Source organism: Acomys russatus, chromosome 8, assembly GCF_903995435.1.
Source record: "Acomys russatus chromosome 8, mAcoRus1.1, whole genome shotgun sequence".
Lineage (NCBI taxonomy): Eukaryota > Metazoa > Chordata > Mammalia > Rodentia > Muridae > Acomys > Acomys russatus.
This window is the reverse complement of record NC_067144.1, coordinates 47,781,684-47,805,251: the sequence shown is the minus strand read 5'-3', so window position 1 is coordinate 47,805,251 and position 23,568 is coordinate 47,781,684. Positions and strand designations below refer to the sequence as shown.

Below are 23,568 nucleotides of genomic sequence, written 5' to 3'. Positions count from 1 at the left end.
AAAATTTATGTAAATAAATAGAAACATTAACATTATAGGAAATAATTAATTGGTAAAAATCAGAAAATATAGATCTCATCTTTCCAGTGGTCTTGTTAATGAAGTCTTTCAATACCAATATAAAAGATTGGTGCACGTATGCTCAGTATGTCTTTGTCGTTATCTTTTGTTTGTTTGGTGATTGGTTAGGTTTTTTGTTTGTTTTTGTTTTTGTTTGTTCTTTTTGGTTTTGTTTTGTTTTGTTTTTGCTTTTTGAGACAGAGTTTGTCTGTGTAGTTTGGCTTTCTTAGACTTACTTTGTAAACCATGCTGCCCTTGTACTCACAGAGATCTGCCTACCTGCCTCTACTGCCCTAAGTCCTGGGATTATTGGCATGTGCCACCAAGTCTGGCTGTGTCATCTATTCTTTCCTCAGTTCCCCTGTGGTCCACTGAGTAAAATGGGAGAGTAAAATGGCCCTGCTTGTCATTGACAGTAACTCTGGCATATTCAAAGCTGGATTTGCTGGAGAAAATATTCCATTACCATGTTCCTCTCTATTTTTTGGTACCCCCAACACCAGAGCATCATGGTAAACAGGAACCAGAGAGACTCCTAAAAAGGCAATGAGGTCAAGAGCAAGAGAAGTATCCTGACCCGGAAGTCTCCAATCAAGCAAGGCATTGTCTTTAACTGAAATCACATAGAGACGATATCCCACTTTGTCAGATGAGTTGTTTGGCACTGAAGTGCACCCAGAGCATCTGAATAATGCTACCTTGAGCCCCAGACTAACAGAGAGAAGATGGAGCAGCGAATGTGTGAAGCCTATGGCACCATGCTCTGTGTGTGGCCATTCAGGTAAATCCTAACTCTGTACACTTCTTCAGCCCCAATGGCATGCACTGTGCAATAGCGTTGCACATACAGTGCTTATATACAAGGCTCACACACTTCCACATGTCATCTTATGTCTGGACCTGGCTGTCTGGGACCTGACAGACTATCCCATGTTGATCTTGATAGAGTCAAGTGACAGTTTTCCCACTACTGCTGAACAAGTGATCATACATGGCATTTAGGAAAACTTCTGTTGGTTTGCCCTGTATGTTAAGCAAGAAATGGCCACTGCTGCATCCCAATCCTCCTTGGAGAAGAGCTACAATCAGCCTGATTGGCAGGTGATCACCAATGTCAATGAGCAATTCCCATGTCCAGAGGTGCTCTTCTGGCTCTCTCTCCTGACCTTGGAGTCCAGTGGCATACAGGAGACCACCTTCAACTCCATCATGAAGTGTGATGTGGACACCAGAAAGGACCTGCATTCCAAGGCAGTGCTGTCTGATGACACCACCTTGTAACCAGGCATTGCTGAGAGGATGCAGGAGGAGACCACATCCTGGCATGCAGTAAAATGAAGATTAAGATCACCACTTCCTTTGTTTTGTTTTGTTTTTGAGACAGGGTTCCTCTATGTAGCTTTGGCTGTCCTGGACTCAGTTTTTAGACCATGCTGGCCTCGAACTCGGAGATCACCCTACCTGTGCCTGCATGTGCTACAGCTCCATTTGAGTGCAGGTGCTCAGGATGGACTGGTGTCTTTATCTTGGACTCAATCTCCTCCTTCCAGCAGATGTAGATCAGCAGGCAGGAGTATGATGCGTCAGGCACTCCATCTTCTCTTTCAAATGCCCTTAGGTGGAATGGACAGGTGTCAAGCATCAGTGACATGAGCTGATTCCAAAGTAACTGTTTGCCCGGGCGAATGTACACACCTCATGCAAGCCTCACGCAACTGGAAGACTTAGAACATAAATTTCCCTTGACTCCTGTGTCTGATAATCAGCAATGGGTCGATTAAACTTATTGTTGAGTTTTTACATTGAACACAAGTTGACTGTTCAAGTAGTATACGTTTATACTGCGCATGTACCCATGTAAGCTGGTCACTTGGTGGCTGAGAACATGCCATAGAAGAGACATTCCCAGCCTTCTAGATCAGGATGAGCCTCATAGAGTGATCTGTGCAGTCTGTTAACCAACAGCTAAGTACTCCAGGGTTTCCCAAGCTAGGGAAAGTTCATGGCCCACTGATCTCTTCTGTCTCTCCATCTTACAAGGTAGGAAAGACCAAGTCTTGGGACCTAGTTTCTGTTTTGGTTTTTCCTCTCCACCGTGGTGTTGTTTCTTGCTTTGTGTTGGGAAAATTTTCATTTACACCTATAAATTCATTCTCAATTTGTTAAGAAATGACAAGTTTTGATTTTCTACTGTGAAATAAAAAAAAATAGGCTCAAGAAATGTGTAATTGTGCAAGAAAAATTAAGAAATAAAAGTAATTTAGTCATTGGTAAAAGAAAACGAAGAACCACAGTAAATATTAACACTATTACTAATGTCTCTAATATTTTAAAGAATGAGTTGTTTTTATTAACCCATTATTAGAATATTTTTCTCCAAATCAATTTTTTCTTCCAATTATTTTTGTCAAAATTGTGTTATTAAGAGAATCAAGTTTTTCTAAGCACATTCTTTTATATTGAGAAATAATGTAAATTGAGAATTAATTTAAGAAGTAACTCTTAAGATTTGTTGTATTATGATATCTAATATCTTACACTATGACAATTTAAAAATTATCATCTACCTTGAAAATACAGGTTTCATTTTGTGTTTAATTTTTTAAACAGTCAGTCCTGACTTAAAATTAAGTAATCCAGATATAGGCAACTGAACTAATTTTAGTAATGTCCTTGGTTTGCTCACTATTTTTGTATTCTTTGTACACCTTCATTTACCTATTGTAGTTTATCCCTACGTCAATAAGCTATTTCTTTGTGTGTGTCTGAGGGAGGTATAGAACTGTGGGGAAGGCACTGAAAGACTGAGGATACTTCTGAGCTGTAGAGTGCTGACCTAGCGTATGAGGAACCCTACGTTAAATAGTCAGGGTAACACTTGCCACATAGTTAGAAGGAAAAAAAACTATTGTAAGGCATTGCTCTTGTTCAATTTCTTATTCCACTTAAGAATTTGTAGATGCTTTCTGCAGCAAAAAGTTTGTAATTATGAAAATAAGATCTTGTCCTAATACTGAAATACAGTCTCTAGCTACCATTTTCCTATCCTAATTGTCACACCATTTCTTTCCTGAAGTTGTCCGCTAAGAGATTCGAACATTCCCTGTATGACACATTTCTTTGACAATTCCGGGAAAAGACAATAGGGTATGATCATTTTCTTTTCATTGTCTTTTCGTGCTGAATTTGAAATTACCAAAATAACTGAATATAATGAGATACATGTATAGATTTAGAAAGGCATGAAAAGTTGATTACATTTTGCTTTGAAAAAATAATTGACTGTAATATAAAATGACTATATCAAATAGATTGATTTTAATACATATTTAAATAGAAAATTTTAAAGGTATACAACAATTCAAAATTGGTAACTTATTTGCTTTCACCTTATAAATACACATGACGATGATGATCACCTTAAATTATTCTACATAGCCGCAATGAGATATTCAACAGAAGTGTACGAAGGGCTGATGCAGTGGCTCGGAGATTTGGTGTACCTGATCCTAATCCTGATAATCTAAATTCATGTCCCAGAGTCCATGGTAAAAGAAGCAACCAGCACACATAATCTGTCTTTTTGGTCTCTAATTTTGCATCATGGAAATGTTTATCCTGGCTTAAAAATCTCACATGCACACATGTGCACACATAAACACTTATACATATGAACAGTAATTAACAGTTTAAAAATTAAAGTAGAAATATATCAGTTTTATACATTCATGATTTTTTTCAGTAGAATAACGAGATTACGTATAAAGTTCAGAGTACTCAATTGATAATTTTCCATTTTGGATAGAGAGATTTTTATCAATGTTAATATTCCCAAAATGTTATACTAATCAATATGATGCTTAAACCCTATATTGCAGATGTTATAAATCAAAGATTTAAGGCAATTCTTAAACGTTCAGGTTAAAATGTAAATGTTTTGTCAATATCCAACACCAACAGTCTGTAGTTCATTCCAGATAAATAGAGCTCATGGTGGATAAAACATGCAACATATAGGGGAAGCACAGATGTAGGGTATTGCTGATGTAGGTCTTAGGTGCCATAGTAGATAAGCTCACAAAGATGCCGAGGATTCATTTTCTGAAGGAGCAGAGGATTCCGCCTTCCTGGGAAAGACTGACACCAACTAGCTAACTCCAGTTACTTTATTCAAACATTACACAAGGTTAATTGGGACTGGGAAAGGTTCCAACAGCCAAAGTTTTCCTGCCATTGATGCCCATGAGAGCTAAGAAATCCTAAATTCTCAGTCCCTTTTTGGCCATGGCTAGCCACAATCAAAAGTAAGGACTCCAGTTTCACACAGGGTGTCTTAGGACCAGGGTAGGTGCAGCTGCAAGCCCTCAAGTAGCATCAAGAGCCAATTTTCTAGAGAAACAACATTCCTTCAGGGTTCAGACAGTCTCAAAACAATATCGCAACCTCTGCTTTTGACGAAACATAGTAAAGTCCTACTGAAAGATTTCACTCAAAGCCAGACACAAAGGCTTTACTACACATTTAAAATAAAGCCAGATAAATATGCTTTAATGTACATTTCACTACATCTTCCCCCTTTCTATTGTAAGTGTTATTATTAGGGATAACAATTATTTGAAGATTATGAAGTTGTACTGTAAATATGATCTTTTGTTTATCTAGTTGTCTAACAGTTTTATGTAAATAAGTCATCATACATTTCAAAGCCAGTAAAGTTTATGTCCTTCACATCTTTACCCAAATATAGCAAGAGGAGGAAGAAAGAAGGATAAAAAGAGACAGAGAGTGAGAGTGCATGCACATGCGAAGGAGAGAGAGAAAGAGAGAGAGAGAGAGACAGAGACAGACACAGAGACAGACATAGACACAGAGAGACAGAGACAGAGACAGAGACAGAGAGAGAGAGAGGCCTTGTTAGGAACGGGAAGATGATAAGAAAGGTTACTGGGGCATATGTGTGTATATGTTCAAATTATTTTGCACATATATGAAATTGTCAAGATATACATAACAAATTCTAAAACAAGGAGTTAAAATGCTAAATATTACCATATGTGTTTTTCATCACAATCTTAAAACAATAACAAATAAAAGCAGCCAAATAAAAATACCTCTATTTCTTTCTCTGAGTCAAGTGTTAGCCCTAAGCAAATGCACTTCACTTTCTATTCTAAAGCATGTTGACTATATTCAGGTAGAAGAATTCCTTGGAACAAAGGCCACCTCCTTTTTCCCCTTTTACAGAACAGGCCTGGGTTCTATTCCAATTTTCTACTGTGCCACCTGCTCGGGTATCTTCAACTGAATTTCTCTTGTCTTCCTTGATAAAATCTTTTATATTCTCTTGTGAATTATTTCTTAAATAATAAAATGCTTTACTTTCTGAAACATATTCCAGACTTTTAAATATAGTTTTCTTTTGAAATAACAAACAAACAAACAAACCAACCAAAAACAATTACCACTTTGGGAATTTGACCATTTCTTTCTCTATTACAAAACATGGTCAGAATCACCATATCCAACCTTAATGAACTTTAAAATCCTTCAGGTCCTGCAGTGTGCTCTCAGATCATAGTCCTTTTAATCTTATAGGTGATGATACTAGAGTTGAGTCCCCAAGGCTGAAACAGTCTTATGTACAGACAAGGGGCTCAGAGTCTCAGCTACAGTCTTAGATACAGAAATAGGTGACAATTCTAGCTGAAAGCATGGTGGCCACCCTGCAGTATCATTACTCTGTTCATGACCTGGATGATCACCAGGCTTGGTGTTACATTTGTAGGCATATGTTGGAGATAAGAAGACCCAGGGGCAAAGGATGCAAGGTCTCTTTTTCTATATCTGAGGAGTACCATCTTCTTCCAATAGCACTTAGATGGAACAGGGACACACTTCTATGGAGAAGATTCATTTGATATTGCAAATTTGTCATTTACTGTAGCTTGATCTTAAAGTCAGCATTAGGTATTTAAGCTTTTAACTAATGCCTTTGGGTAAAACTTTGGCTTTAACATCGAAAAATGTGACAGAAGAGAGAAAACTGTGAGGAACAGGAGATCTCTCCGACCAGAGGCCTTATCCCTAAGAAAGAAGAAGCTATGAAGGCTCAGGAATCCTGGAAGAAAGTAGGCTTGCAACAGCCTTCACCGTAAATAACCTGAGCAGACACAAATCCAGGAAGTCATCCTGTGCATTTTTCTCTCCTTAAAGTCATGTGGGCATGAAGAGAGCTAAATCAATAATGTGCCTTCCATACAAGCAATGGGACCTAAAATTAAGCCCCAGAAATTATCTGTAAATGAACAGATGTGGAGGTATGTGTTTGTGATTCCAGAGCAGAGAATACAGAGACAGGCAGGTACATCCAGCTATTTGGTGACCAACAGAGTCTATTTGGCAAATTGTGAGCCTGTGAGAAACTCTGACTCATTAAAGGTAGAAGGTACCGAGAGTTGACCTGTCACTTTACATGCTTACATACACAAGTATACCCAGGAGCACGTACAAGTTGTACAAGCGTACAATATTCACTAACACACCCATGCCATATATAAACAAAACAAAGGCAAATGTATCTCTTTAGCTTAACTTCTGTTACTTAATTGTGTTATGAATTCTTTTACCATTTATTATTTCCAAAATACCTAGTTGTTCAAAAATAGACAATGTAATTCTTGTAAAGTGGGTGACAAGAGTTTTGAAAAACTTTAGAAGGCTGAAATTGGATGGTTGTTCAGATAGGCCTTGGACTGTTGCACCAGTATACATCCAAAGGACATATAAGATGTGCTGGATGTCTGTTGCAGTATCTTCTGTGGGCAATGACAGAGCAACAGAAGGCAGCCATTTTGAAGGTGAAATTAGGTGAGCTGTTAGTATCAATGAAACCATTCCCAGTGGCTGATAGCATAATACTCAGGACACTTGAACGCTGGCTACTGTTAGCTGTAAACTTTGCATATAGTCCCACTGTGTGTTCAGTCAGAATTCATGTTCCACTCAAAGCTCTTAACTTATTTTACTTATTTATTGCATGTTTACTTGTTTACTCCCAAATTCATTACTTACTTACCCCAATTTCATCAATTATACAGTAACATTTTAATGGATAAACCTAGTATTATGTATTGGCAATACAAATACAGATAATCATGTTATTTTCCTCTTCCCAAAATTTCCTAAAGGTTTGCCTTATTATCTAATTTTATTACAATGGTCTTTATTAACCCTACATTGCTTCTGAGATCTAACCATCCATGTTGCCCCCTAGTGGTCGAAAGATAACTTGCCTTCCAATGGCTCAAACTTAAAAAGTTCTTAATATTTTATGAGACTTTCATTGATTCAAATTATTAAGCAAAATTCAAGAAACAATTTTTCCTTGCCCAATGTTGACTTTTCTCAAAAATAATAAGCAAACTAACATTCCAATAGGAATTTAAAAGTTTTGTCATGATTTCCAAGTAGAGTTTATAATCTTTAATGTTCTGTATCAACTGCTCCGTCATTCTATCATCTATTTATTATCTATCACTTTCATATATATAAATTCTCTCTACATCATCACATACACATATGCAAATATATGGGAAATTATATTGCATAAGGTTTTCTGTAAAGAAAGCATACATTTCTCACATGCATTAATTATTCTATCCTGATTTCAGTTTATGCTCTTTACTACTGACTTTGGGTAAAACCAAATTGTTGCCAAATTTCTTCAGAGTACTTGGTCCTCAGGCATAAATTCCTATTGTCTTAAATTCATCAAATTTCAACTCTGTATTAAATATTTAAATGAAGCCTATATCCAGACTCCATCTTATCCCTTAGTCTATAATTATGATTGAAATGTGAAACAGAAACATGGATGTTTACAGAGTTATTGGAACATTTTTAGGGGAAAATACAATGTAGTAACGTAGTCTGGGATAATAACTTTTTTTCTGGGACGCTGTAATAATACAGTTGAGGGGTTAAGGGTTAAAATTATGTCTGAGTCTAAGGAATATGACGCCAAAGCAGTTTGCCATGCCAAAGAAGGTGATATGAAAAAGGTGAGAAGTTGAAGCAGCTCTGGCCTTGGGGCATTTAGTGAATGGTGAGGTAAGTAAAGAGGAGAAACTGTGAGAGACACTGATGAGAAAGTCCCAGGAGGGTCACACAGCCTGCAATCCCCAAAGCAGACAGGGTGAATGACATTTAGGAGCCAATTAGGAGCCAATTGGCTGAGGTCAGAGTCTGAAGCAGTTTTGTGCTATTTAGAAGAGGGCATGTTAAAGAGCTTCTGACCATGTAAGGGTTAAGTAATGGGAATATATTTTCTCTGCATCTTATTAGTGCTCACAGGACACCAGTGGTTGAGCTTACCCACAATGCCTATTCTACACCTGGGATGCTATGGGTCTATGATATAGAGATAGAGGTCCTCTATTCTCTTGATAGGGGAGGAAGTAGAAATGAGGAGGCACATATGACAATTCGTAATGGGAAAACCATTACGGGCAACTACCATATCTCTCTGACCACTCTTTGTAATAGCCTTCTGCTGGTCATAGAGGAAGTGGAGAAGGTCAATAAACAGAGAGGAGAGTGCATATGAGGGTTATGGAAATTTTAATTTGCTCCTGATAGTCTGCTATGGAACAATTTTCCAACCCTATTCAGAGGGATTGTCTTTATGAGAGGATTTCTTGAACCTGGAACTTCCAGGTCTAAGAGTTATCCCGGACAGAAGCAGGCAAGAGAAGATGGAGGAAAAATCTATGTTCAGTCCAGTAGAGTCAAGCAAAGCTCCCAGGGTGAAGCCTCATTCTTCTGGGGCTGGGAACAAGGTGGTTGATCTTGGTGTCCTGTTGGCTTGATATCTAGGAAGGGATGTTATCTTGAGGTAGAAGAGTAAAGGGCTGGAGGTGGGATAGGTGAATCAAGCTTAATGGCTGTGGGGGTTACAGTAATTATCATGAAGGGACTCTATGGCATAGCTATCCAGGTCCCCTTGTATAAGGAGCTGCTGTCTGTGTGCCAGGTATAGATGGCTTGAGGCAATGTGCTTTCCTGTATGTGAGAGGGATGGAGCAGTAGTTTCTTTAAGGTTTCAAGTCAAGAATGAGATGGTGAGTGGGCTGTATTTGGTTGTGCTAGAACATTCCAGATGTTGAGGGGTGGGTGTGAATAAAAAATAAGTATGGTGTTCTTTTTTTGTAACTTGATTTTGTAATATTTAATTTTTTTACTTTTACAAATACATTTGTAGTATTACACATATATACAAACACTACATACAGCAAGAAGAACCATGAAACAATTAGGAATTATATAAATGTTACGTTTAGTGTATTTGGCAATCTTGAAGAAAACATCTTTTCCATTTTGGTGAGTCTACAATTCTGAATGTAAATCATTATCTATCATATCTCATCTCTATCAACCTAAAAACTTCTATTTAGATGTAGAAACATTTTAACCCCTAAACAACTAACCTTAATTGTGAAAGTAAACTATCTGGTCTTCAACCTCATCAGAGACTTGAGAAGGAATAAAATTAATTATCTGAGTCAACAGGAAGCATGGTGTCTTTTTACTAGTGCTACCTGGAAAGGAAGAACCAAAAAGATAGATAGAGTTTGTAAGCCTTTACAAATTGAGAGATGGGAGACATTGTGAGAGGAGAAGATAGTGTTAAGTGTCCTAAACCTTAATTTTCTGGAGTTATGAATGAGGAGCTCAGCAGCTGCTAAACTTCATGTGCAGGGTTCCCATCCTTGAGTGATAAGGTCTAATTTTTTTAAGGTATGCCATGTATGCAAAGGAAAGTCCCAGTCTGAGGGCTAAGACCCAGAGAGCAAATCTCATTTTCTGTTACATAGAGGAAGAAGGGACAGGTGAGGCCTGGGGTGCATTGGGGTGGGACCTGAAGGAGGGCCTGTTGGAGCTTCTGAAGGGGCTTAAGATTGTATGTTGGAAGGGGCTCATGTGAAGCATCAATAGCTGCTTCATCTAGATGGTAAAAAAGGAGGGAATCTAAGAAATTAACTAGTCTGTTATTTCTAGGAATGATAAAACCTCCTCTTTGGTAAAGGAGGCCACAAAGGACTGGATTAGGTGTTTCCTATCCATGCTAAAGGCATTGTTGGTTTGGGTAATGGTTTGCTCAAGTCCATGTCCTGAGGAGTGAACCATTGGACTTCAGACTGTGAGATTATCTAGCATTGGATAGGCAAGAGACTTAGTAGAGCAGAAATGTTAGTTTGACTAAATTGTACAGGAAAATTACCAAGGGGAAGGTTGTCCACATACTGTTTTAAGTTTAGGTTTTTGGGGAGACAAAGAGAGTAGAGCAGAGGCCAGGGCCTAGCTAAGTAGGTGACTGTCTCAGAACTCCTGGGGTAGAGTAGTCCAGGTGAGTTGAGTAGAGAAGTGATGTGGACGGGAATAGAGCAGAAGGTATCTTTAAGGTCTAGGACTGAGAAATGGGAGGTCCCTGAGGACTTAATGGAAGGGAGTAAGAGAAGGTTCAGCTATGACAGTGCACCAGGACTACTGTGGAACTGACTAGCCAGAGACGAGGTGGTAAGTCCCATTGGCTTTCTAACTGCAAGTATATGGGTGTTCAATGGGGAAAGATGTGAGGTGAAGTAATATTTTTCTTAGGAGGTCAGAGATGGTTAGGCTGAAGTCCCTGAGGCTCTGGATTGAGAGTGAGTTTAGGACTTGGGTGACATACCTGGTAGGGTGCTGTAATTTGATAATGATGAAGGAATACTTTTTGGCATTAGAGGGGTTTTAGGTACCCCAGACATGGGAGTCCACTTGGGATACCGGCAACGAAAATCACGTGTTGGAACCAGTAGGGTAGATGGCTAGTAGAAATAGGAAAGAAAATGCTGGTAAGCTTGGGGTCCTTTGAATGGAGAAACAAAGGAAATAGCAGCTCCCACTTTTGCTAGAAGACCCCTTCCAAATAAGGGGATGGGGTCAAGGCGACACCATCAGGAAAGAATGACTGAGAGAAACAGCCTTGGAAATGCAATTGAGTGTTGGGGTCTGTTAAGGTTGGTAAGATTGTCTGTCTACCTCAGAATAGGGAAACAAGAAAGATATGTTGGTCACCAAAATTTCATCAGAATTGAGCCAGTGGCCCCAGTGTCCAGGAGGAAGGAACTGGGTTGCCCTGATACCCTAATGACCATGCAGAGCTGTCTGTTGGAGATTACAGTGGTTGGGCCAAGGGAGACTAGGCTCCTTCAGTCTCCTGTGGCCAGGCCTAAGTGGTCAGCTGGAGGGCCACTTGGGTCTGATGTCCCCTGTGCTATGAGGCAGGAAACAACCCAGTATCCTTCTTGATGGCACTTTGGGCATGGGAGCGGTGGCCTGTGGGGGTTAGGTCAGGCTCAGGCCAGGTGATCCTCCTGACCACACTTGAAGCAGGGACCCAGTGGTCAATAAGCCTTTTGTTGCAAAGGAGCCTGGGCACTTGCTCCTGGATGACCGTGGCCAGCGTTTGCTACTTTTAATTCACGGCCTTTTCATTTCTCTTGTGGTACACCTCAGAAGACAGCACTGAGACTTCTGCCTGTGGCATTTGGGGTCCTCTCCTCAAGCACTTAGGCCCCAATGTCAGTGAGACTTTGAGAAAAGAATAGGTCATGAGGAGTTGTACCCTTTCGGTTTTGGGGCTCTGGGTTGGTATGCAGTAAGAGGGCCTTTGTGAGGCATTCTTGGAAGTGAAGTAGGTTTTCATGTGTGTTCTGATTGACCTCTTGGAACTTCTCATAGTTTACTGGTTTAAAGTCAGCCTCACAGAGACAGGTTTTAAGTTGATCTCCAGCTAGAATGCTCCCTGGGATATCGTGCTCCCATTGGGGATTCCTGTCAGGGACCACCTCAGCCCTATCCTACTGGTTGTGTTGCCTTAGTTTGGTGGATATATATACATCCTGGGCTCCTGGGATATGTATGTATATATATATACACATACATACATATATATATATAAAATCATAGAAGGTGAGATTATCAGATTTGGTAGCATACTGAAATTCTTTAATAAAAGTAGAGTAGTTAGAGGTATATGATGCCAGTTTTCTTCTTTTTGGGAAAAGGGGACGTGTACCTTGACCTGGCTTTCCACTCTGGAAACCTCCTGTAAAGGGAAAATTGAGATTGGGTCCCATTGTGGCGCTAATCGAGTGTCCACTGGACTAAAGGCTGCTGGTGGTGTGAAACTGGGTGTCAAGGTTGAATGGTTATAGCAGCCTATTGTTGCAGAGGGAGAAGGGGAGACCGATGGGGCTGGAGGAGGAGAGGGTGCTGCTGTGGGTTGAGGCCAGTAAGGGAGGTGCACATGCTGGGTTGCGTGATGTTGGTGGTGGGGGGGGGGTGGAGAGCTCATTAGCAGGATCAAAAGTGAAAAAGCAATGGACTACATAGCAGGAAGGAAGACTTGGAACAAGTAAGGGAAACCTTGGACATAGGAAACCTCCCTCCTTTCCTGATCACTTGCAGTAGCTGAAGAAGTCCCTTATATTGTCGGGATATCAGGGTTTTATTTTATTTCTTAGTAGATTTTCATACAAATTCCTGACATTCCCCAGGAGTGTTCTTTGCAGCAACTCCTTTCTCTTTCCAGTTGAATAGTTCCTTCTCTTTGTACCTTCCCTGGTTCATTCATCACTGCTTGAAGCATAAAAGGAGAAAGACAAGAAGGAACACACAGTACCACATTTGATCCAATGGATGAAGGAAAAAGCACAGCTATTGCAATACACTTTCTGCTTTCAAACCCCTGTTAAAATGATGAAGTACATAAACGTGTTCATTCATACGCGTCATCCTCCACAGTTTGTACACTGAAATGCTCACCGTCTGATTTTAAAAGAATGTTTATTTATGCTTTTGCCAGGGTCACGCTAACCAAATCTGATTATTAGCATTGGGGAAACTTTTAGTTTAGAGCACTGCGGAGCATTACATATAATTTGATCCCATTTCTATTTTACACCTAATTTTTCTTTTTATTTTGGCAAAGCAATATATGATGACATCTTATTTTACCCATAGCTCATTTCACATTTGCTGTTGTTAGAAAATTTATATATGTAGTACTCTTAGACACCCTTCAAAAATTCACATTTTTACCTTAATTACCTTAGCATTGAAATAGAAAGAATTAGATTAAAAAAAATAGAAATACATTCATTTAAAGGTTGAATCATCAAAAACAATTTAAAATGCTTAAAGTCACTTGCACACAAAAAGCAATAGGCAACTGTGCTTGTTATTTCTTTTTTAACTGAAAATGAACTATGACTTAAAAAGCAGCCTCTTCAGCTGAAGAAATGCCTCTCAGCACATCCCGGGGGCTTTTTTGTAATGATTACTTTGGAAAGGCACAGACAAGTATTGGTAATACCACATCCTGGACAGGAGGTCCTGTCTGTTTCATATAAAGCGGATAGCTGAGAAAGGCAGAAGAGGCAAGCACATAAACAATGTTCCTCTATGGCCATTGCTTCAGTTTCTGCCTCCAAGTCGCTGTCTTAAGTTCTTTTCTAACTTTCCTGGAAGCTGGATTCTAACCTGTAAGATATAATTACAATCAAGGACACAGCAAAACAACCAGAATGACTGAACCACAGCTGGGAAAAACTGTAAAATCTCTTTATTATAGAAGTGAGAAAGAGGGAGGGGGAGGGGATTTCCAGAAACAAACATAACTACTACTGGGATGGGACAGCAGAAAGGGGAGCAGACTGGTCATGGCCAGGGTTGTCCCCTAGAAGCAAAGAGAGGAGCCAGGTGAGGGAAAGCCTCACAAAGAGCAGGTGGCCTCACATGGCAGAGTGGGGTGGGGGGAACTCAGGAGCTATCATGGTAGAGGAAGATAAGAATGGCCATGTACTTTAATACATGGATATACCCTGCAGGTAAGTGTCAGTGGACATCCCCATGCCCCCTTTGCAGTAAGCAAACGAAGATAATATAAGTCGCTCATTCTGTACCTCACAAAAATAACCACTTTGTGCCACAAGCTACTTCTGGCCACTGTATTAACAAAGCAACAGAAAGAAATCTAAAGCACAAAACAATGTGTTATTCCGAATGAAGAAGAGGAAAAAGCTATCTTAGAGATACTAAAGTAAAATAAAATTCAAACTCTGTAAATGATATTAAAAAAAATAACTACACAAAAGAAATAGGATTCGATGTTAATCTGAAAGATGGCAAAAGAATGATTACTGATCCAAATCACCATGCCGAAATTAAGTAGAGCAAACAACTTATTAAAGCAAGTTTTTGTTATTTGTGTACATGGGCCGTTCCTTACTTAGGGGCCGGTATCCTGTGTATAGGAATGAATGGGGTTTGAGATGTCAGTAATGGAATGTATGGTTATATGTGAGAAAGACAAGGCTTTTGCAGATCAGGGGTAGATGGTTTTCAAATAGGGAATTTGGTGGGCAAAATAGGTGACTTTACAGGAACAGAACATAAGCATAAGAAGTTAGTCCTACCAAGTTCTTTAACAAGACATGGTGGAAAGGTGAAGATAGCAAGATGGTCATAATAACAGGTAGTCATAACAAGGTAGTCACAGGTGGTCATATAAACTTTTGAAACAAGGTTGCAGTTGTAAAATGATTATACACAACTTTAAAAAAAAAGATTTATTTATTTATTTATTTATTTATTTATTTATTTATTATGTATATAGTACTCGCCTGAATATACACCTGCAGGCCAGAAGAGGGCATCAGATCCCATTATAGATGAGTGTGAGCCACCATGTGGTTGTTGGGAATTGAACTCAGGACCTCTGGAAGAGCAGTCAGTGCTCTAAACCTGTGAGCCATCTCTCCAGTCCTAAACAACCTTTTGAAACAAAGACACGTTTGCCTTTCCTAAAACTGACAGTACAAAAAAATGTATAACTATGTTTACAGGTGGGGCATAGCCCAATTCATAAGAAGCAGAGGTTTAATCATGGACAGGAATGAGCAGTTTGTCCTTAATATAAGATGGCCTTACAACCTAAGATGGATGCATACTGGTTCTTCACTATGGGTCTGAAAAATTAGGTAGAAAATGAGAATGATTTCTAAGAAAAGTGACCTCAGATAACACATCACACATACACACACACACACACACAAACACACACACACACGTTTCTAATGATAGGCAAGGTTAGGTAGAACAAAGGCCTGATTAAAAAAAATGAGGCTCATTCAGAAGATACAAAGGTGTCATTTTCAAGTAAAACAAGTGTTCAAGCAGTCCTTTGATAAAGGAACCCTGAAGTGTAGCAATGCATTCTAACTTTAAAAATGTGTTATTGGAGGTCATATAAATTTTGGCTTGGTATGAAGAAGTCATGTTGTTGTAAACTGATGTATTAATGGAGGTTTACAGTAAAAAAAAAAAAAAAGTAATATATTTTAGAAAAGCATTTACTCTGGAGCTCTTATTAGTTTATAAAGGATTAGGACACTAACTTAAAACTTGAAAAAGATGAATTTGTAGTCTTCTGCAGAAGAATTCATGAACTCTCCTGTTAAAAAAAATCCCAGAAAACTTCAAATGCATTACATACTTGACTGAATGTTCATAGAGATGAGATTTCAGTTATTTTTATAGAACTCACAAATTTTGTTATGACATATAACGGTTAAGCAAACTTTAGCATGCTAATTGATGTTTTTAATTATAACATAACCAATTATAATGGGATGATCATTCTTTACAGAAAAAAAGTGCTCATTGGATTGAAGCATAGGCTTAAATATATAAGAAAACAAAATGCTCTGGACTTCTGTACTGAATGGCATAACCAGAAAAATATAGGTCAAATCCAAGTATTGTGTTCAGAAATTAGTAGCCTCCAGGCCCCTGAGTGAAGAAAAGTCCCCCTACGTATCACATTTCTGTTTCTGTAACTAAAGATGCACCAGCTCTGACCAATACAAGCTGATCATGGACTACATGCAGTAAACTCTCCCAAGTGTCTCAGGTGCCAGATTTGCAGCACCACAATCATATTTTATGAATCATATATATTCAACTACTTCCTGCAAGAGATTCCAGAAAACCTATGTGGATTTAGAATGAGAGTAATCACTGAAAATGAGATTTCTGTATGGTTTAGTGATGCACTCTGGCTTATTCACATAATTTATATTGGGTCTTCATTTTCTTATTTCTGGAATGGATTATTATAAAAATACTATATTTCTGGAGTATAAGATGACTGGGTATATAAGATGTCTCCCAACTTTTCCAATTAAAATATAGAGTTTGGAATATGCTTGCAATATGAGACTAACCCTCTTCCAATGCACGCCTTGTGCAGTAGACTTGGGCATGTGTCTATTTGCAGGCAGGGCACAGAGCAGGCAGTTTCTATATTAAATTCTGGCAGATAGCCAGTGCCAGCCTACACTGCCCCTTTAAGGAATGCTCCACACTCAACAGGAAGGAGTGCAGCCCTCTGAGTCAAATGGTTCTGGTGAGGAGCCAATCCATGCTCACTTTCTCCTCCTGGAGGCACAAGATTTGTGCAGCTTGCTTCTCCATGCTTCATACTTCCTGCACAGAAGAGGGAATCAGCTGTGACACCCTCTACTCTATATGCTGGACATATAAAGGAAGCTTCCGGTAAGTACCTGGTGTATAAGATGACCCTAGATGTTGGCATGGATTTTTCGAGTGGGGTGGGTTTTAAAAAGTCATCTTATACACCAGAAAATATGGTATATGTAATATAGTCAATTATTATTATTAAAAGTATTACTATTAATAAATTATAACTCTCTTTCAATGTACTTTGATGAATCTTATTCTAATGCCTATGTTGGTTGTAGTGTCAGGTATCTGAAAATAAAAATGATAGTGACAATACATTCATTTTTAGTTTAGTTAGGAACTCAGGTGCCTTACAAGAGTGGTATATGTTTTTAACATGCAACTTTTCAGCCTTGCATAATTGAACTATAGAATATTAGAATTAGAGATTTTATAAGAATAGATTTTTTTTAAAGCTGTAAGGTAAATTTTATCACTAGCACACAAACACTTACTATTGATTTCAAAACTGAGGTGACTTATCTAAATACACCACTTTAATAAAGCCATTTATTAAACATTAAGATAAAAAGATAGATAAGTCTACTTATACTCTCGGTCTTAGGGTTTCTGTTGCTTTGACAAAGCATTGTGACTACAAGCGTCTTGGGAGGAAAGAGTTTATTTTATCTTACAGTTTCTAAGTTTATCACTAAGGTAAACAAGAACAGCAACTCAGGTCAATATCCTGAAGGCAGGAGCTGGAGCAGAAGCCATTCAGGAACACTACTTACTGGTTTACTCTCATATGTACTCAACCAGAGATCTTATAGCACCCAACCACCAGCCCAGTAGTGCTAACACTCAGGATGGACTGGATTTTCCCACATCAATCAAGTATTACAAAAAAATTATCCCGCAGAATTGCTTACAGGCTAATTTTGTAGGTGGAATTTCAATTGAGGTCTCTCTTCTCAAATAATTCTAGCTTATGTCAAAGTGAAATAAAACTAGTGAGTATAGCCTTTAATAGGAGCATAAAGATAGATTTAATATAGGTAAGAAGTACCTTGCTGCAAAATCACTGGGCTCTGGGAAATACTCTCAAAATCACAATTAAGATAATAGATCTAAGAAAAGGCAATGAAAAACTTCAAGTAACAATCCTCAAAGTACATCAGTCAATAATTGTGTACAGTTTCAGGAAAGATAGCGACAGGTTTCAGAAAACCGTGGAGATTGTTTGTTGGGTTTTCTTTTCTGAATACTGATTGATTTTTAAATATGTATTTAAAACATCATTCCCTGAGCACAAAAATGTATATTAATTGCTTAGAAGTACCAGTGAGTTACTCTTTGGTATATCAATACTTTAGATAGAAAGACTTAGAAGTGAATATGTTTGCCTTACTTTCTATAAGTCAAAGATAATGTCGTGGGAAAACAAAACGAACAATAGTAATGAAAACAATGGCAGAAGATTCCGTATTCTGAGTGTTTGTTAGTGTAGAAATGCAATCCTGAGGAGATTGCTCAGGTAAAAAGTAAATTTATTAGTGGTATTAATGCATGAATATTTAAAGCTGACCATTCATGTTTTTAAGACATCCTCTTTGTAAGGATCCCCTAGTTAATAAGCACCAGAACAAAATATTCTCCAACACCAATATTCTCTCCCAAAGGTCAATAAATAAATAAGTGAAGTTGATCTTGAGAATGTGTAAATCTCTCATATGGGAGGAGGAGACAAGAGGTGTCTGGATATGGATCTGAGGTGTCTCACAAAGGATCGTGGCATAGACGAGATGTAAACCTTGACAACTATTTTAGTTTGCTTGCTGGCCTTTATAAATGCTTCTAGGTCTGTGTAGTCTGATCACAAAGTGTTCTCTACAGGTCTCTAACATAATGGGGTGGAAGGTGTGGAAACTATAACCCCAAACCACTCCCTCACGCTAAGTTGTTAGGGTCAGGTGCTTGTTACAGATTCACAGTACAAATTGTTGCCTGTGGATCTCCTTTCTTCTTGCTTCTTTCATTCCTATTCTCTGCAACATGAGCAAGTTGAATTCACACAGACACACACAGACACACACAGACACACACACACACACACACACACACACACACACACACACACACACACACACATTCAGCTAGAGGAGGACTTTTCAAAACCCCAATTTCAGCTCTTTCTGCTGGCCAAGCAACTGAGAGGCAACTTTGATTTACATTCTTATCATGGAATTTTTTAACCTGATAATTCTAATAAGCACTTTACCAGTTCCCTTAAGTATTTTTGCAACCACCTCAAGGTTTTTACATTTTTATTCAAACTTAACTTTACATTGCCTGCCATTTCTCATGAATTTCTGAAATTTCCTTCCTTGTATCTGTGCATTATTGAGGGAAAACCAGAGTGCAGATGCTATTGCCCTTAAAGGTAGATTATTTGATTCAGATACTACAGCTGTTCCTCTTTCCTGAAAAGCTATCTAATTGTTTTGTTTTTTTCAAACTCAAGAATTATGATAATTCTTGCATTAGATTTTTTTAAATAAGAAATGATTGTTGCAAGTCTAAAATTAACTCAAATTTCTAAATCCTTTTCAAACAGTTTGAGCAGGCCATTCTGATCTAAAAATTATTTAAAGAAACATCACTTTGAATGATTGATGGCTTTGTGTATGCAATATAACATTTGCGTATATCTCATGTTACACTGTATTTAAATATGCTTTAACAACAGCATTGTAAGTTCTGGTTTTCTCTTATCCAGGCATACTTTACAAATATAGTCTAATAGTGTTAGTCTCTGATTTAATCACATGTGAGAATTATCAAGGATTTTGCTTCAATGTATCTCTAGCAGCCTCCATTCAAAAATTTTGACTGAAGACTAAAAGGTCTTCATAATTTATTTTCATTTCTATAATAATAATTCTAAGTGATTTTTATAGAAGAGGAAAAATTCTTCTAAAACAACAGCTTAGGAAATAGTAAAACTACTGAATAATAATCTATCAAGTAAGCTATTTTCTATAAATGATTGACAAAACAAAGTGGTTGGTAAAAATAATCCTTTGTAGATATTCAAATAATTTTAGTTTGTGTTGCTTTTTAATTTAGTAGATGGGCATATATATATATATATATATATATATATATATATATATATGTATATATAATTTGTTCACCTTAAATCCCTATTGTATCCCTTCCCAATCTAACCCTTCTTCCATCAAACACCCTCCCTCCTCTGCTCCTCAGAAAGGGGAGCTCTTCTCCTTTAATATCTGACCTCAGCTTATCAAGTCTCATCTGGATTGTGTGTATCCGCTCCCTCGGTGGTTTTGCAAGACTGCCCTGCCAAGGGGAGGTGATCAACACGTGGGGACCAGAGTCAATGGAAGAAGCAGTCCTATTCCCCATATTATGGAACCCACAAGGAGGCTGTGCTGCCTATCGACTACACTGAGCCGAGGGTCATGTTCCTCACCATGCATGATCTTTTGGTTGTTCATCATTCTCTGCAGCAACCCCTCCTTCTGTCTCTTTGTGGGGTTCCTGACCCCACCAGGTTCCTCTGTTCCCCAACTCTTACACAAGACTTCCTGTGCTACACCCCAAAGTTTGGTTGTGAGTCTCAACATCTGCTTGGATCCTCTACTGGGTGGAGTCTTTCCGAGGACCTCTGTGATAGGCTCTCTTCTAGTTACTTGCCTTCATTGCTTTGGGTGTCTGTTCTATTTGCCCTTCTGAGTGAGAATTAAGCACTCTCCTTAGGGTTTTACTTGTTATTTGGCTTCATTAGGTCTGTGGATGGATTATATGATGCATATCCTGTATTATATGGATAATATCTGCTTATAAGAGAGTATATACCATGTGTGTCTTTCTGGGTCTGGGTTACCTCACTCAGGATGATCATTTTTAGTTCCATCTATTTACTTGAAAAATTCAATATCTCCTTGTTTTTAATAGCTGAATAGTGTACCATTATGTAAATGTACCACAGTTTCTTTATCCATTCTTCTGTTGAAGGACATCTAGGTTGTTTCCAGATTCTGGCTATTACAATAAAGCTGCTATGAACATAGTTGAGCAAATGTCCTTGTTGTATGATTCAACAACTTTCAGGTAAATGCCCAGCAGTGGTGTGCCTGGGACTTGAGGTAGAACTATTGCTAATTTTCTGAGAAAGTGCCCGGTTGATTTCCAAAGTGGTTGTACATGTTTGCACTTCCACTACCAATGGAATGTTACCCTTCCTCATCAACACGTGTTGTCACTTGAATTTTTTTATCTTAGCCTTCTGATAGGTGTAAGATGGAATCTCAGATTCATTGTGATGTGCATTTACTTTATGACTAATAACACTGAGTGTTTCTTTAAGTGTTTCACAGCCATTTTATATTCTTCTATTGAGAATTCTCTGTTTAGCTCTGTATCCTTTTTTAAATTGGATTATTTCGTTTGGTGGTGTTTAATTTCTTGAGTTCTCTTTTGGATGTTATCCCTGTGTCAGATATAGGGTTGGTGAAGATCTTTTCTCAGTCTGTAGGCTGTCATTACGTTCTTTTGACAGTGTCTGTTGACCTACCGAAGCTTTTCTGATTCACGATTTCCCATTTATTAATTGTTGATCATAGCGCCTAAGCTGTTGGTGTTCTGTTCAGGAAGTTGTATTCTCTGCTGATGAGTTCAAGGCTCTTCCCCACTTTTTCTTCTAACATATTTAATGTATCCAGTTTTTTTTCTTTTTTTTTTATTAATTTATTCTTCTTACATCTCAATGTTTATCCCATCCCTTGTATCCTCCCATTCCTTCCCCCCCCCCATTTTCCCATTATTCCCCTCCCCTATGACTGTTCCTGAGGGGGATCACCTCCCCCTATATATTCTCATAGGGTATCAAGTCTCTTCTTGGCTACCTGCTGTCCTTCCTCTGAGTGCCACCAGGTCTCCCCCTCCAGGGGACATGGTCAAATGTGAGGCACCATAGTACGTGAGAAAGTCATATCACACTCTCCACTCAACTGTGGAGAATATTCTGACCATTGGCTAGATCTGGGAAGGGGTTTAAAGTTTACCTCCTGTATTGTCCTTGGCTGGTGCCTTAATGAGTGAGTTAACCCAGAAGCAGAAAGACTCAAATGGTATATACTCACTTATATCTGCATACTAGCCCAAGGGGCATGTCCCACGAAAGCCTTCACTTACCAGGAAACTGGGACAGAGGGGAAGGCATCCTATTGGGACTCTAAATGAGAGACGCATGGGAGAATAGCAAAATAAAAGGATACAGAGGGTCCTAGAAACCTAAAAGTAGAGCAATATGATAGGCAGATTTGGGCCCAGGGGTCCCACTCAAACTAATGTATCCAGTTTTATGTTGAGGTCTTTATTCCATTTGGACTTGAGTTGTACGCAGGGAGGTAAAGAAGGCTTTATTTGCATTTTTTTTCTACAAGTAAACATCCATTTGACCAGCACCATTTTTAGTTTTTCAAGAAGCTATCTTTTTTTCCATTGTATGGTTTTGGCTTCTTTGTCAAAAATCAAGTGACCATAGGTGTGTAGGTTTATTTCTATATTTTCATTTCTATTCTGTTGATCCACCTGTCTGTTTCTATGTTAGTACCATGCAGTTTTTATTACTCTAGTAATATACTGTAGTATATTCTCTATACTTCAGCTTGAGATCAGGCATGGAGAAACCTCCAGAAGATCTTTTATTATATAGGATTGTCTTAACTATTCAGGGTTTTTTGTTTTTCCAAATGAAATTGATAATTGTTCTTTCAAGATCTGTAAAGAATTATGTTATCATTTTCATGGGAATTGCATAGAACCTTAGATAACTGTTGGTAAGATGACCATTTTTATTATACTATTCCTACCAATCTGTGATTATGGGAGATCTTTCCATCTTCTGATATCTTCTTAAATTCTTTCTTCAGAGACTTGAAGTTTTTTCATACAGGCCTTTCACTGGCTTGGTTAGAGTTACACAGATACTTGATGATTTTTGTGGCTATTGTGAAGGGTGTAGTTTTCCTACTTTCTTTCTCAGCCTGTTTGTTTTGTATAAAGGAGGGCTACTGATTATTTTGAATTGATTTTGGGTCCAGCCACTTTGTTGAAGGAATTTATCCTCTGTAGGAGTTCTTTGGTAGAATCCTTGGGGTCACTTATGTGTAGTATCCTATCATCTGCAAATAGTGATACGTTGACTTTTTCCTTTCCAAGTTGAATTTGTTTGATCTCCTTTAGTAGTCTTATTGCTCAAGCTAGGACTCCAAGTACTCTATTGAAGAAATGTGGAGAGAGGACAGCCTCTTTGTGGCCCTGATGTCATCGATTGGTTTAACTTCTCTCCATTTATTTTGATGATGGTCATAGGCTTTCTGTATATTGCCTTTACTATGTTTAGGTATGTGACTTGTATCCCTGATCTCTCCTAGACATTTAACATGAATGGGTGAATGACACAAATCCACACACTAAAAATGCACTTCTGATTATAGACCATATACTGCAAATAAAACTTTAGTCAAATGCATTATTTTTAAACTTATGTTTTATAAACAAATACAATAAAGACTGATTTGAAATAAGATCAAAACTTATGTGGTACAATTTATGTTGTCAACATCAAACATATTTTCTCTTAGGGATTAAGAAGCAAGAATATTTAATTACTGCAAAATTGTAGGGAGTAGTGTATAATATATTATTTATTGTGACATTTCACGCTAGATTAAGCAACATCATAGTAATGCCAATATCATTCATAATGTAAAAAGTAAGATGTTTTAGAGGATGCTTATAAGCATCTTGTTTTATATTTCAAGATATTTGTGCTGAAAATTTATCTTTTCTTATTATTTTACTTATAAAAGTCCAGGCAAACCATAAGTTACAGTATGTCTTTACTTT

General features: G+C 38.1%; 1 protein-coding gene and 1 pseudogene across 3 annotated transcripts in view; both read left to right on the top strand.

Annotated features, from left to right (window-relative positions):
• The window catches only part of Cadm2 (cell adhesion molecule 2), a 919,117-nt gene that overhangs the window by 347,505 nt on the left and 548,044 nt on the right, over positions 1-23,568 (top strand). The gene's annotated exons all lie outside the window — the stretch shown is intronic.
• On the top strand, positions 853-5,365 carry LOC127193208 (actin-2-like; annotated as a pseudogene).